The sequence below is a fragment of the Hyaena hyaena genome, unplaced genomic scaffold (assembly GCF_003009895.1).
Source record: "Hyaena hyaena isolate Hyena2069 unplaced genomic scaffold, ASM300989v1 scaffold_1020, whole genome shotgun sequence".
In the NCBI taxonomy this organism is placed as follows: Eukaryota; Metazoa; Chordata; class Mammalia; order Carnivora; family Hyaenidae; genus Hyaena; species Hyaena hyaena.
The window spans coordinates 606,879-614,352 of NW_024081651.1; the positions used below are offsets into that span (position 1 = coordinate 606,879).

General features: G+C 34.6%; 1 pseudogene; it reads right to left on the bottom strand.

The window, feature by feature from the left end:
- Nucleotides 1-5,684: 5,684 nt before the first annotated feature.
- On the bottom strand, nucleotides 5,685-6,552 carry LOC120223600 (annotated as a pseudogene).
- Nucleotides 6,553-7,474: the final 922 nt, after the last annotated feature.

A 7,474-nucleotide genomic window follows, 5' to 3' on the forward strand; every position in this document is an offset into this window, starting at 1 on the left:
ATGTACGGGAAATGTATATGGGTATGTATAGTAACAGTATATGTATTATATATATATTTATAACATACACAAAATTAGAGACCATAAAAACAACAGCATTAAGGATGAGGGGAGTTATCTGGAATATAATGTGCTAAAGTTACTAGTCTCTATGTAAAATGGGACAATATTATTTGCATTTGGAGCTTGGTAACCTAAAGATGTATATTTTAAAACTGAGGCAATCACTAAAAATATTTATTAAAAGAAGTAAAAATAGTAAATCAAGATTGAAGATTTAGAAATCATAAAAATGTTTAACACAGTAAAGACTGAAAAGAAACAAAACAATAGAAAACATCTATAAGGAGAGTAAATTTTAATATAAACTTGTAAACAGTCACTTTAAATATAAATGAAAAGACAGAGCCAGTCAAATAGAGATCAAGCCATCTGTTGGGTTCTGCACTGAGTGTGGAGCCTGCTTAATATTTCTCTCTCTCCCTCTGCCCCTTTCCCCAACTTTCTCTCTCTCTCTCTCTCTTTCTCTCTCTCTCTAAAATAAGAAGAAAAAAAAAAAGAAAAATATACAGGGTAAAAAATGGTAAGCTAAAATACATCCATAATCACAGCTAAAAAAATTAACACCTCTCATTAATATGTATAACAATATACGGTAAATTAATACAAATACAGAAGACTATCCACCAACTAGATCTAATAAACATTTATAGGACGCTGTACTTAAAAGGCAGAGCACATATCCTTTTTCAAGTACATAAGAGTATTTCCCCAAAACAGACAATATTTTGGGCCATAAAACAAACCATAAAACTTGAGAGAACAGCAATCATACAAAATATCTTCTCAGACCTCAATGGTATTAATCTAGAAATCAATAAAAGATAGCTAAGATTCCCAAATATATGTAAACTAAGCACCCCATTTCTACATATCCCTGCTATCAAATGAGATTTCTCAAGGGAAATTTAAAACAAATATATGTAAATGAATGAGAATGAAATAAATATATAATTATAGGATGCGTTTGAAACAGTGCTCAGAAAGATATTTACAGCACTAAATAATTATTTAAGGGAAACAGAAAGTGGAACTCTCTCTTGGTGGCACAACTATGTAGTATGAAGATTTTCACAATTAGGGTACAAAATACTGATGCATCTGCATGCCTCCATGCTTCTCAGATCTCCTTATCCCCAAACTTCCCTTTTTTCTTCTTTTTTTTCCCTTCCAATTGTATGATTAACTAGCTAAACTATCTGGCACCAGAAGAGTTCTACTCTGGACCATTTCTTTTTTCACACACTGTGTAACTGGAAAAAGTGCTGGAAAGAATATTCCTTTCAGAGACAGAAGTGTGTCCTCAACTTGGATGCACATACTTCTGTGAATTCAATTTGACACTTTTTCTCTTACATAAGTTGGTCTTAAAATGACCCCTCTTGTGACCATGAATAAAAACTTATGGAGAAGCACAAGTGAAACACTGATAAGCAATGTGGAAATCTGGGCATTGGTTCGAGCAGTTTATTTTTTTACCTCTGGATATATTCATGTCTAATTCTGAGATCACTATAATATCACTTCACACATCATGATGTATTATTGCTTCTGGTCCTATTCAACGTTAGACTTCATATGTATAACACAACCTCACTCATTAAGAACATGGTCACATGATGTCTCATGGTCAAATGCCACATATTTCTTTCAAATGATCTACAATTCTCTGTTACAAATATTTTGTCCTCTCTTCAGAAATCTAGGGTTCTATGTTATAAAACTTGCATTGGAGCTCACCATAAGCTATGCATAGCATTTTTCCCCATAAAAGATACTTCAATATATATTCTCTAGTGATATTCTTGCCCAACTCAAAGTTAATTGCCTACTGTGTCATGGGTTAAATGTATCAAAGTCATATTACTAAGTGTGGAATAAACAATCAAGACCCCAAAGAGCCTTATCTAGCACTGTATTTCCTTCTAGGTGGTAGAAATTGCAAGACACAATAATATACTCTTTACTTAGGGGCAGATACCTAGGAATGCTCCAGATCAAGACTCCAAGTCTTCATAGAGTTATGTAACTTCTAGACAGTATGTAAAACTTCCAGTATACTAGCCACTCTTGTTTATGTGGTATGATTAATGTGATATCACTAAAACAGTAGACTAATATGACGCTTTTTGTAATGTCCAAAAAGTCAAATTTCCTTTAGCTGATATCATGGTGGTAGGATGGAGAGTTAACAGGCATAATCAAGGCTGTACTTTCTCTTTGCCATTTGAATGTAAACTACATTCTAGTCTTCCTTGAGAAGGATGAAAATAATTTATTCACCAACTATTGTGATTACCCCACACCACCTAAAACAAATTAAGAAGTCAAGACTGATGATGACACCACAAAATCACCAAAAAGACATGCAAAGATTTATTACTCATATTATGAAGCTTTCTAAGAATAGCAGTATTTTTTTAATTAGTTTAAAATCCCTTCTAAACTCTTCATGTTTTATTCTGATCTTTTTATTATGTCACCCTTGTTTTTTTTCTCATTAGAATGTTTACAAATAATGAGTTCTGAGTTTTGTCTCAGTGTTTCACACTGAATATGTATCATTATTAGAGGTTGATCGGAAGTCTTGTTTTTAGTTTTAATAATACAGTATAAAAATGACTTCTATTTGCTATCAATGATGGAATAACATTTTATTACATGAATGTAGGTTGCTTTCCATTCTCATATGCATAAATTCACAGATATTTATTTCAGCAAAATCATAATGTAGATACAAAAATGTGGACACCAAGTTTATAAGTTGTTATAAGTTCTTTTTTCACTAAATAAGTTCAAATCACTCAGGAAGAATATTTATTCACAATCTTTAACATTTTCACATGTTTTTTTTTACCATTTGTAAAACTTTTTGTGCGAATTAAACCTCTCTATTCTGTATACAGAATGTAAAGTGATATTTTAAAATTATATACATTATGAGTATTATAAAATATCCTCTCATGAACAACCCACCCAGCTTAAGAAGCATACGTAAATAATAAATGCAGAGCCCTCTGTGGGGTCCTTCTCTCTTGTATTAGCCCTTTTTAGTGCTTGAAATAGCCACTGTCCTAATGTCTGTATATCTCTCCCTAAATTCCATTTATAGTTCATCACAAATGGATATATCCCTAAACATACCTTGTATAATTTAGTACATTTAAAAAAATATAGTAACTGAATAATACAGTGTATTCTTCTGTGGCTTTCATTTTTTTCACTCTATGTTAGTTTGTCAGAATTATCCTTGCTTATGCATATAACTGTCATCTCTTTTCACAGCTGGTTGGTATGGTATAAATATTCCCGAAGTGTCCATACTTTGTTGACTGATGAGCATCTGAGTTCCTTACAGTACTGTAATTATATAAATTATTTCCATGGCTTTATTTTATAGGTTTCTTGTAACAAATATACAAGGATTTATTTAGTGTATAGGCCAGAGAGGTAGATCTTAGGATAATGGAGTAAGCACAGGCTCTTTGTACAAGATAATGCCAACTGCTTTCTAATGAGATGTGTCAATTGTGATGTATGTGTCTGGTGTCACATCACCAGAATGCAACAATTCCCTCTGATATATCCTTTAGTTAATACTTGCTGTTTCCATGGCTTAATATTTATAAGTAAATAATTTTCCTAATTACTAATAAAATTGAGCATCTTTTAGTATGTATATTGTCATTTGTGCTTCCTCTTTATAAAGTTTTTTTCTGGCTTGTGTTTAAATCTCTCTTTAGTGTGCTGAGAAGGCGCTGTGTGCTATGAATGATGCAAAGGCCCTGAACTTACGTTCTGTAACAAGTCAATTAGTAACTAAATAAGACAATATCAAGCATTTACAAACATTTTACAGATAATTGTAATAAATTAATAAGGATGATTATAGGCTCTACTTATTAGTATGGAGACATATAGGAAAAAATGATTTTGAGGACTGAGTAGAGCATCAATAATTCTCCATGGTTAGTTTTTTAATTTTTATTTTTTTAAAGGAATGCAAAAGTATCGACCACTGTTTACCAGTATTTACAGTAAAGTAAACAATATACAGTTGGATAACATTCTGATTACTACAAAGTTACTATTTTTCCTGGTTTCTGCTGAACCAGCAACTCAAATACTGACAAGATTGAGCCTCCAGGTAAGGAATGAGCTGGGGTAAAGAAAAGACATGAAGGTCAAGAATTTAGATCCCAGATCTGTTCACTCATTTATTCCAAAAGGTCCTAAACTGCCAAGATCTCTAACATCTGATTATGATTAGGTTTCCACAAGTGAAGTCTTAGACATTTCAACAAATCAGGACCTTTTGATCAATACCACACAGGGAGTTCAACTTCTTAAAAGAAAATGGTTCACTAGAAGGAAACTTTAAATTTTCCTTATAACAAAAATTGTAAGGTTTGCTTACTAATTAAAACACATCCAGACTTATCTAGTTTTCTCATTTGGGTGCAGTGGCTGTTAGTAGTGATAACATTTTTCTTTCACAGTTCTTGCAAATAAACATGCATTTATGTGACTGTAGATATGGATATGGATTCTGAAATGACTGCTTTTAACCTGTCCAATTTAAATTGTCCAATTAATTACAAAATTTGAAAGGCTAAGGCTTCAGGTAAAATTTCAATTTAACTTTAAATGATTTATTTTGTAGGTTGCGGAAACTGATGGTACCCCAGAAACATGGGCTTATCCATGGCTATGAAATGATGTTTTGTTTTGGTGAATGTAAAAAAAAAGGTTGGGGGGCTTCTGGGTGGCACAGTTCATTAGGCATCTGACTCTTGATTTCCACTTAGGTCCCAATCTCACTATTCATGGGTTTAAGCCCCACATAGGGCTCTGTGCTGTCAGTACAGAGCCTGCTTGGGATTTTCTCTCTCTCTGTCTCCCTCTGCCCTCTCCTCTCTTATGTGTTCTATAAACAAACAAACAAACAAATAAGCACACTCTTTAAGTAAGTAAACAAACAAACAAATAAATAGAAAACCATTTAAGTATATATTTTTAGCATACACACACTCAAAAACACAAATAAACAAAAAACTCAGAACAGTCCTTACGCGTAGAGGAATTAACACAAATTCTTTTAAAAAATATTTAATGTTAGTTTATTTTTGATAGGGAAAGAGAGAGTTGAGTGAGTGAGCAGGGAAGGGGCAGAGAGAAGAAGACAGAATCGGAAGCAGGTTCCAAGCTCTGAGCTATCAGCAAAGCCAAGAGACCAATGCAGGGCTCGAACTCATGGACCTTTAGATCATGACCTGAGCCACCCCAGGCATCCCAAAACACAAATTCTTATTGAGTATTGACTTGAAGATTTCTCATCACATTTATAAAAGGTGTTCTCTAATGCAGTAAAATAATAAACCATGATCTCATATATTCTTTTTGATAAAGGAACCAACTAGAGAAAGCTTTTATTTGTTTAAAGTGCTATAGATGCCAAAAACCTCAACAACTCTCCCAACAGTACTTCAAAACAAACACATTAAACTTGATTTTCATTAGAAATGTTCTTTATTCACCCCAATAAGCAACAAACCAAGACCCAGATTATATATGTGTATACACACACACACACACACACACACACACACACACATATGTGAGCTTCACCTTCTCGACCTAATGCCTATGTGAGCTTCATCTTCTGGACAAAAATGCCAAGTCAGTCTCTCTTAATAAAAAGCAATTACAATTTGAGGACACAATTTGCCTCTTTTGCCAGCACCAAGCCTGCCACATCTGAATCTTTCCATTCCATGAGAAATATGAATTCTCCACTGCTGTCTGTGGCCCCAATTACTTGTTCAGGATTAAGACTTCTAGCAAAGCCTTTTGGTTTATCAGCAGCATCTCTTCTTTGATTTGTTATCACCTGATTCAACATCAGGTAAGGATTGTCTTTTTTTAAAATTTTTAATGTTTTATTTATTTCAGAGAGAGAGAGAGAGGAGAGAGAGAGAGAGGGAGAGGGAGAGAGAGAGAGCATGAGCAGGGGAGGGTTAGAGAGAGAGAGAGATACAGAATTTGAAGCAGGCTCCAGGCTCCGAGCTGGCTGTCAGCACAGAGCCTGACGTGGGGCTGAAACCCCTGAACCGCAAGACCATGACCTGAGCCGAAGTCGTACATTCAACCGACTGAGCCACCCAGGCGCCCCAAGGATTGTCTTTTTATACCATCTTTCTCTTTACCAGCTTTCTGAGAATTAAATAATGCTTCAATTAGCTCTGGACAATCTAAATTTTCTTCAAGTTCCAAGTATTGTCAGCATCTGTAAATCCCTTCCACTTGAGGAAATACTCCATCTTCCCATTCACTACCCGTCAGACCAGGACTTTTTCTACCACAAAATCTCCAGGGTCTGCCTCTTCTGTATTTTTACTCTTTCCATTCTATTTCTTTCCCATGTTTTGCAATGTAGTTTTATGGGAGGCCATTTTTTATTGCAGATTTGAAGAGCTATTATTCACCCCCTCTGAGCTGCTCCAGGTCCTGGATCTGCAATGTGTCTGGCCCTGTGCTCCTCAAGCTTCAGCCACCTCTCTCCATGGATTAGTTAAAATATAAGATCTCATCACCGGTGCTAGAATGGTTGTTTTTGTGTTTTTGTTTTTTATTCTTCCTCAAACAAAAATGATGCTTCCTGTTTCAATGTGTAGTAAGAGCAAATATACTTAGATTCTGCTTACTCTTTTCATTTATTTAGTATCCAAATAGCTTTCTTTAATACACGTCCGAATATTAAGTTGAATATTTCAATTACCTATATCTAATAATGTTACATATTCCATTGTATATGGTAGTATTAGACCAACACAGGTGGTTTATTCTTCAAGAAATTCATGACCAAGTTTTATGATAGTGTAAGTAGATAAAATATAGCCTCATTTTTTTCATATAGGTAGAATATATGGAAAATTGCAATACCTAGCATGCATTGCAGCAAGGTCCCTTCCTTCTTGTATTCTGGTTTCTGCAATGTCACAGTGGTATCTGTGCCTCAGAACTTGTGATTTTCAGAAGTAAATGCTAAAGTGGGAATTTGGCATAGAGAATATTATGGGGAAGAAAGAGTGTTGGACAAAGAAAAAACTGAACTGCAACCCAGGCTTAACAAAGCCTTAATCAGTCATATGGAAGACATATGCAGATATTTAGCTCATCAAGAAATTCCACATTGGGCCCAAAACAGAGCGACCTTTGTGCCCCATCTCAATGAGTCACTAGATGTGAGCTGATCAGGTTAGCATAACCTTTATATATGAGTCTCCACAGACAAGGTATATATCTTGATGGACCTGAAAGCTAAAGGCTGTCTGGTTCAATGGGGGTAATAAGTTCTTTAAAAGAGAATCTTGGCAGTGTATTTCCATGACCATAACAATTTGTTGCTACAGGG